We start from the raw sequence: 8,114 nt of genomic DNA on the forward strand, positions 1-8,114 counted from the left end.
CTTGGCTACAAAAATAACTGACTAACTAAATAGTATTGCTTTCAATATAAAAAAACATATAAAAAAAGCCGCCATGTTTGAAGGGTAAAACAAACCGAAGCCCGAGGCAAATCAAAAAGGTATTTATTCACAGAAGTTTTGCTGTGGATTATGTCAGTTATGGATACTAACGGACTATTAATGATGAATGATATCTGTGTATGCGAATGTATGTCAGTGGTGAGAAGTGAATTTAATAAAACACTCATGTAAAGCGCTTTGTGACTAGCTAACGTTACATGTCTGTGAAAGGCGCTATATTAATACAGATCTTCTTCTTCTATTACAGAATGTCTTATCAGTATATACTGTAGAAAGTCTCCTAGCGCCTGCATTGACCAGGTACTACAGAAAGCTGTCGCTTGTAGGTTTAACGTTACAATCTTGTCCCTATCGGCATCCAGCAGAGTCCTGGGAGAACAACCCAAAGGCATGGCCCAAGCTCGAGTATCCAGACATATACAATTACCTCATCAAGTCCCCTGGTATGAACACCATGTGTACTTACCATGTGTCCTACACTTGCAGTCATGTTTAAATACCCATCAAGCATCGATTACATTAACTATGTTCATTCAAAAGCATTGTGTTACACAGTGGCTGTAATGAGCTCAGTCTGTCAGTGGCACAGCTTGTACAGTGTCAGTGAGGGACACAGTTTTTTTAAAAGCCAAAAAAGGCTAACTGCAGAAATGTATCTTATTCCCCACACAACTAGTGCATTTCATTGTTGCTTATCTGTGTAGAGCTGCCGACCATTATGCATAGCAATGTCATAACATAGCAACAGAAAATTGAGTGGCCATCTCTGCAATGGTATTATTTTGTTATTCTTTGATTTGCCCCTCAATTTGTCCATTCATTTGAGATTACATTTCTATTTAGATTTAAAGTAAAATGGTATGTGCATACCCTCTATTCACACTTTTTGCATTAACCAGTCATCAGATTCAATTTTATTGAATGTAGTGTCTAACGACAACAGCTAGACTTTAACATTTGTAATGAGAAATTGTTTCTTAGACATTGTATAAGTTGTGAAATACTAAAAGGCGTGAAGATTGACATGAAAGCATTTGTATCATTTACTTGCAATTTATCAATGTTTTTGCCCTGGTCAATTGTCACTCTCCTAGATGTGAAATGTCCATGTATAAAATGACCTCAATGAAAAAAAATGAATCCCTTTCTTCATTTTCTTTTGTTTCAGGTGTATTTAGTTCTGCCGCAATGGACAATTATAGATCCCTTGAAGCCTACAAATGTTTCATGTCTGGATGGGTACAGACTGTGTATCACCATGAAGTAGGTTCCAACTGTCACATGCCTGTCCTGTCTTGTGCTGCACATGGGTGTTTTGTTATTTTGGACCATGTGTTTGTGTCATTGTCTTATCCCTCCCCCTTGTTATCTGATTATTCTTTGAGTTCTTCCACCTGTTCCCTCCTGATTAGTTTCCTTTTATAAGTTCCTTTGTGTTTGCAGTCTGTGTCGGATCGTTGTCTTGTATACGTCTCCCATTTTCCCGTGACCCTCTGGTATGTTTGTTTTTGAAGTTGTTGTTTTGTTTTATATTGTGTTTTTCCCCCTTGTGGGTTTTTGTTTTACTATGTTTATTTAATAAATCATTCTTTCCGCATTTGAGTCCTCACCTAGTTTTCTTTAGTTATAATGTAACATAACGATCCGACCATGTCGAGGACTCAGCGAAAGAATTCACGTCACCCACCAGCCCCCCCTGTTTAATGCCCCCACTATGAACGTAATCTTCGTTTTCAGTCGCCAAGTTCCCTCTGCCAACAAGGGGCTGACCTGAGGAAGTTCGCAGTCGAATTCCTTAGAGAGAAAACTGAATGAAGGGCCTCTTAAGGACCTTTTCTTTTATGCACTCGACGAGCCCATGGACTGGTTGCTCAGGAGGGCGTATGATAGGAGTACCTTTGAGGCAATGGTGGAGGGTCTCGCTCGCTTGCAGGAGCGAGAGGCCAGGAAGATGGTCTCTGTTCCAGTGGTCCCTGTTCCGGTGGTCCCGAAACGGAGGAGGAGAAGGAATACTCCCTCTATGACTGTCCCGGTGGACCTTGTTCCGGTTGTCCCAGTGCCGGTGGTCCCAGTGCCGGTGGTTCCGAGTCCGGTGGTCCCAGTGCCGGTGGTCCCGAGTCCGGCAGTCCGGAGTCGGAGGAGGAAAAGAAAGGCCTCCTCAATGACTTGTCCGGTGGCTCCTAACCCAGAGACCATCCCGGAGGTGACTGCCATCCCTGACACACCGCTCAGGCACCTTGCTCTGCCCGCGCCGCCCAGGCGCCCTGCTCGGCCGGCCCCGCTCAAGCTGCTCGCCCTGCCGCTGCCACCCCAGCGACCTGGCACGTCTGCCGATCCAGAGACTGTTCAGGTCACAGGTCATGCCTGCCGATCCAGAGACTGTTCAGGTCACAGGTCATGCCTGCCGATCCAGAGACTGTTCAGGTCATGCCTGCCGATCCAGAGACTGTTCAGGTCACGTCTGCCGATCCAGAGACTGTTCAGGTCACGTCTGCCGATCCAGAGACTGTTCACGTCACGTCTGCCAATCCAGAGACTGTTCACGTCACATTTGCCGAGCCAGTGTCTTCGGACAAGATGGCCACCGCTGAGCCTGTGTCTCTGTACAAGATGGCCACCGACGAGCCTGTGTCTGTTCCTGAGCTGATGTCTGTTCTTGTTCCTGAGCCGATGTCTGTTCCTGTTGCTGAGCCGGTATCTGTTCCTGAGCAGGTGCCTGTTCCTGTTCCTGAGCCGGTGTCTGTTCCTGTGCCTGAGCCGGTGTCTGTTCCTGTTCCTGTGCCGGTGTCTGTTCCTGTTCCTGAGCAGGTGCCTGTTCCTGTTCCTGAGCAGGTGCCTGTTCCTGTTCCTGAGCCGGTGTCTGTTCCTGTTCCTGTGCCGGTGTCTGTTCCTGTTCCTGTGCCGGTGTCTGTTCCTGTTCCTGAGCAGGTGCCTGTTCCTGTTCCTGAGCCGGTGTCTGTGTCTGTTCCTGTGCCTGAGCCGGTGTCTGTTCCTGTTCCTGTGCCGGTGTCTGTTCCTGTTCCTGAGCCGGTGTCTGTTCCTGTTCCTGAGCCGGTGTCTGTTCCTGTTCCTGAGCCGGTTCCTGTTCCTGTTCCTGAGCAGGTGCCTGTTCCTGTTCCTGAGCAGGTGCCTGTTCCTGTTCCTGAGCCGGTGTCTGTTCCTGTTCCTGAGCCGGTGTCTGTTCCTGTTCCTGAGCCGGTGTCTGTTCCTGTTCCTGAGCAGGTGCCTGTTCCTGTTCCTGAGCAGGTGCCTGTTCCTGTTCCTGAGCCGGTGTCTGTTCCTGTTCCTGTGCCGGTGTCTGTTCCTGTTGCTGAGCCGGTGTCTGTTCCTGTTCCTGAGCAGGTGCCTGTTCCTGTTCCTGAGCCGGTGTCTGTGTCTGTTCCTGTGCCTGAGCCGGTGTCTGTTCCTGTTCCTGTGCCGGTGTCTGTTCCTGTTCCTGAGCCGGTGTCTGTTCCTGTTCCTGAGCCGGTGTCTGTTCCTGTTCCTGAGCCGGTTCCTGAGCCATGGCCACCTGAGCCTGTTTCTGTGCCATGGCCTCCTGAAGGGTCGTCTCCGCCCTGGCCGCCCGAGGGAAAGTCTCCGCCCTGGCCGCCCGAGGGAGAGTCTCCGCCCTGGCCGCCCGATGGACAACTGTAGACTGTGTTGCCATCCACATACTTAGAGATGACAACTTCATCACAGAAATGATAGACAAGTTGTCCACTTTCTGGCGAGGTGTCATTCTTCCTGAAATCCTATCGAGAAAACAAGGGCTTGGACTCTACAGGGAAAATGTTGCACCAAATGGATCTAACAACACCAGTGTGACATCACATCAGACCTCACTTGTTAGGTCTCCATTGCATGCTATCAACCAGGCTCCAGTATATTGCATCTGCCGTTCATCAGACAACTCGGGTGATATGGTTGCATGTGATAGATGTGATGAGTGGTTCCACATTCAGTGTCTCAGCCTAAAACGTGTTTTAAAAGTAATTTTAAAAAAGTTACTTTTAAAAAAGTAAACTAATTTAAAAGTAAAATGACGTAATATCAGAATCAGAATAGATTTTATTGCCATTTTCAATGAAAGGTTTCACAGACTAGGAATTTTCTTCTGTGTACTTGTGCAACATGAAACAAACTTTGCTAATGATAAATAATAAACTATGGAAAGAGATTAAAAAAAATGTAATAAAACAGCAAATTAGCACAACACAAGTACAGCAGCATAAATGGAGAATTTACAGATGTACATTAGCAGCAATGTGAGTGTGGGCATACCACATAGTGCAAATAGAGCAGTACAAATGGAACAGGTTATTCAGTTTACATTAGTCTGATACAGAGTTATTAAGTGTTCATGGCTCTGATACAGAGATATTTAATGTTATTAAGTGTTCATGAGCCATGAACACTTAATAACTCTGTATCAGACTAATGTAAACTGAATAACCTGTTCCATTTGTACTGCTCTATTTGCACTATGTGGTATGCCCACACTCACATTGCTGCTAATGTACATCTGTAAATTCTTCATTTATGCTGCTGTACTTGTGTTGTGCTAATTTGCTGTTTTATTACATTTTTTTTAATCTCTTTCCATAGTTTATTATTTATCATTAGCAGCAATGTGATTGCTTGGTGTTGTTTACATAGAGTATTATTTAAAGTGTTCATTGGTTTTAATACAGAGTTATTTAATATAAGTAAAAAGTAAAAGTATTTCTTAAGAGATTATTTTGCAGGATTTTGTTTTTAATCATTTGAATCAAACCAGGACTAAAACCAGGTCTAAACCAGATCTAAATAAGGTCTAAATGGGTGCACCACTTAATCAGGACTAAACCAGTTATAAATCAGGACTAAACTAGGTCTAAACCAGGTCTAAATCAGGACTAAACCAGGTCTAAAAGATTAAACCACTAAACTGGGACTAAACCAGGTCTAAACTGGGACTAAACCAGAGGTCACTTAGAAAATACCCAATTTTAAAAATGTAATGAAGTAGAAAGCACAGATACAGGCTCTAAACTGTAGTTAAGTAAAAGTAAAAAGTATTCATCATAAAATGTACTTGAGTAAAGTAAAAGTATCCAATGCAATCCAGATTATTTATAAAGCACTATTAAAAACAACAACACGGTTGACCAAAGTGCTGGACAATAAAGACAATAAAAAAAAATACAATAAGAAAGTACAAGGCAGTGGCAGATAAACACACTATTTACAGCAAAATATCAGCACTTCATAATGAAATAAAAGCCAAAGAGAACAAGTGTGTACAAAGCAGATGAAATTACATGGGGTGTAGGCTAATACTCACATTTGAAGCTGTATATCCTTGTGTTGTTGAGGATTATATATTCGCAAGAAAGGTCATGTTATTTATTTAGTTAGTGAGTTATCTTTGTTGTGTTTTCTCTATTAATGTAATGTTTATTCTTAATAGTTTAAAAAAAAATACAAGTACAGGGGAATCTGTGTGTCTACCATGAATGGCCTGCAGAGGGCAGCAGAGCTCTTGTACACAATATTGACCCTTTTCACACTAAACTATAGCATGATAAACTTCTACAAAAGTGAATTGCAACAATAGGATTCATACATCTACATCTGTACAGACTCCAACGTGAATGTGAATGTTTTAATGCTTTTTAATGTTTTAGTTTTTGCTTTGCTTTTCTCCATGAGGCCATAGTTTAAGCATTTCTAGCATTTATTTATTTTCTCCAATCATCTGAGAATGACTCTCAATTCATGTAAAGCAATTCACTTGTCAGTCTCTACACTAAACATGCAGCTGTAGATACACAGACACAGCAATGCTGCTGTTTCCACTTGAGGTTTAGACAAATGTGAGAACTGAGATACATAAATGTACTGGAAAAACACTCGATTCACAGTTAAACCTCAACTCTAGACAAAGGTGACAGGCTCTGTTTATCATTGGCTGTCAACTGACCAAATGTTTCTGGTTTTGGTTTGTGCTTCAGTTGAGTTTAACCACATGATGTAGCCTGTATCTTGTTTCTTTCATTTAAAAAAAAAAAAAAAAATTACAAAAATATTATTATAATACATTATAATAATAATAAAATAAGTTATAATAATAAAAATGACCCATTACTCACGCCAGGCCATTTTTAAACAACCACTTTTCTTTTTTCCATTTCATTTATTGTTTACTACAATCACATATTTACATTTTATATGCAAATGCTGACTGAATTAACTAAACATTGATCGTCAATAACATCAATATGTTTATGTATATGGAAAGACCATTTATCAATGAATCTGACAATGATGTTTAATGTGTGAATCATAAAGTCATAAAATAAGTCTATATATTTTTTCCCAGACAATAACTGTAGAAATGTAGAAGTGCAAATAGAGAAGCTGACTTTATAATCAATATATTCTTGACATGAAGCACAATGTGAAGCACATGATATTTTATGAACATGTCTTATAGTCACACATACAGGAGCTGCATTTGGATGCTGAATATTTGCAGCTCATAAATTCCCTCTCAGCATCCTGAAAACCATATTGAGAAAACAATATTAGCATTTCAGCTGCAGTTCAACTAAAACTAATTAAAACAAAAGGTTACTTTAGTTTTTTTGTAATAAAAGGTCATGAGCTTACACAATACTTACAGTGATGAATTTTAGTATTGATATGAATGATTTCATAAAATGTACCTGACTGGTTTGGGTCCTGAGGCTGATACATAACTTTTGTCAGCAGTAAATCAGCATTATAAATGTTTTTTTCCAGCCGTTCTGTTTTTCTAACCGCAAAAACTAAAAATGAAACAGTGAATTCAGATTAAAAATCCTTAAATTGTACCAGTATATATGGAGACACAAACAAAATAAAAGTCAAATTAATAGAAAAAATCTTCACCTGCCTATTGTAAAAGAAGAGCAGCATCTTTATATTGTTACAAATGTCACCACACACTAATATATTTAATTTCCTGATTTAGTTTTTCTTAAAGAAGAGTCACTCACCGATCAGCACAATGAGCAGAAGCCCGTTCATCAGTCCAGATATGATGATCATAATCTGCCATTGTGTCTGATTCTGATCAATAAACTCCACCGCTGTGTGATTGTGACACTCAGTCAGTGGAGTTGATTCTGGAAATAAAGAAAAAAGTGAAGGAAGTAAATGACACATGTAAGCATCAATGTCTTGATCACTGAAAGAGTAAATGAACTCACTGGTGAAGTGCAGTCTGGTGCTGTTGCTGAGTTTTGGAGGAGTGCCTGTGTTCATACAGTAATAAACTCCTAACTCATCAGCAGTCACATTATTAATAACCAGACGGTGTTTAAACTGAACTGAATATTTCTTTCTGAATGTTGAATTATTGTAAAAAGGTGACTTTGGTTTTGAGAATGACCGTAGAATCACTGTTGGAGGATCTGGTGTTTTCAGTAAAATCCAATAAACCTCATTTTCATCAAGATCACAGTTTATGGTCACATTTGATCCCAAATCAGTGAGTTGATCTGAGACTGCAGCTCCACAACAGAATAATACGTCTATAAGACAGAAACACGCACATCACAATTAAGATAGCTTACTTAAAACTGTCAAGTCATATAAATAACAATTTATGAAACAGCTGCAAGATTAATAATCATATGTACACTGCTGTTCAAAATTTTTGGATAGGTAAGATTTTTAATGTTTTAAGAAGTCTCTTTTGCTCACCATGGCTGTAATTATTTGATTTAAAAAAAAACAGTAATGTTAAATATTATGACAATTTAAAATACTGTAACTGTTTTCTATTTGAACTATTTTAAAATGTAATTTATTCCTGTGGTCAAAGCTGAATTTTCAGTATCATTACTCCAGTCTTCAGTGTCACATGATCCTTCAGAAATCATTATAATGATGATTTAATGCTCAAGAAACATTCATTATTATTATCAATGTTGAAAACAGATTTGTACAATGATTTCAGGATTATTTGATGAATAGAAAGTTCAAAAGAACAGCATTTATTTGAAATAGAATATTTTGTAACATTA

At 40.0% G+C, this 8,114-nt stretch overlaps 1 long non-coding RNA gene across 1 annotated transcript; it reads right to left on the reverse strand.

The window, feature by feature from the left end:
* Positions 1-6,770: 6,770 nt before the first annotated feature.
* Positions 6,771-7,619, reverse strand: LOC307170121. The gene is made up of 3 exons (XR_013823295.1): positions 7,296-7,619; positions 7,083-7,211; positions 6,771-6,872 (listed from the first exon to the last, which is right to left on the reverse strand). It is a non-coding gene; the product is annotated as an uncharacterized lncRNA (long non-coding RNA).
* Between the last annotated feature and the right edge of the window lie 495 nt (positions 7,620-8,114).

This window comes from Squalius cephalus, assembly GCF_949319135.1.
Source record: "Squalius cephalus genome assembly, chromosome: 13".
In the NCBI taxonomy this organism is placed as follows: domain Eukaryota; kingdom Metazoa; phylum Chordata; class Actinopteri; order Cypriniformes; family Leuciscidae; genus Squalius; species Squalius cephalus.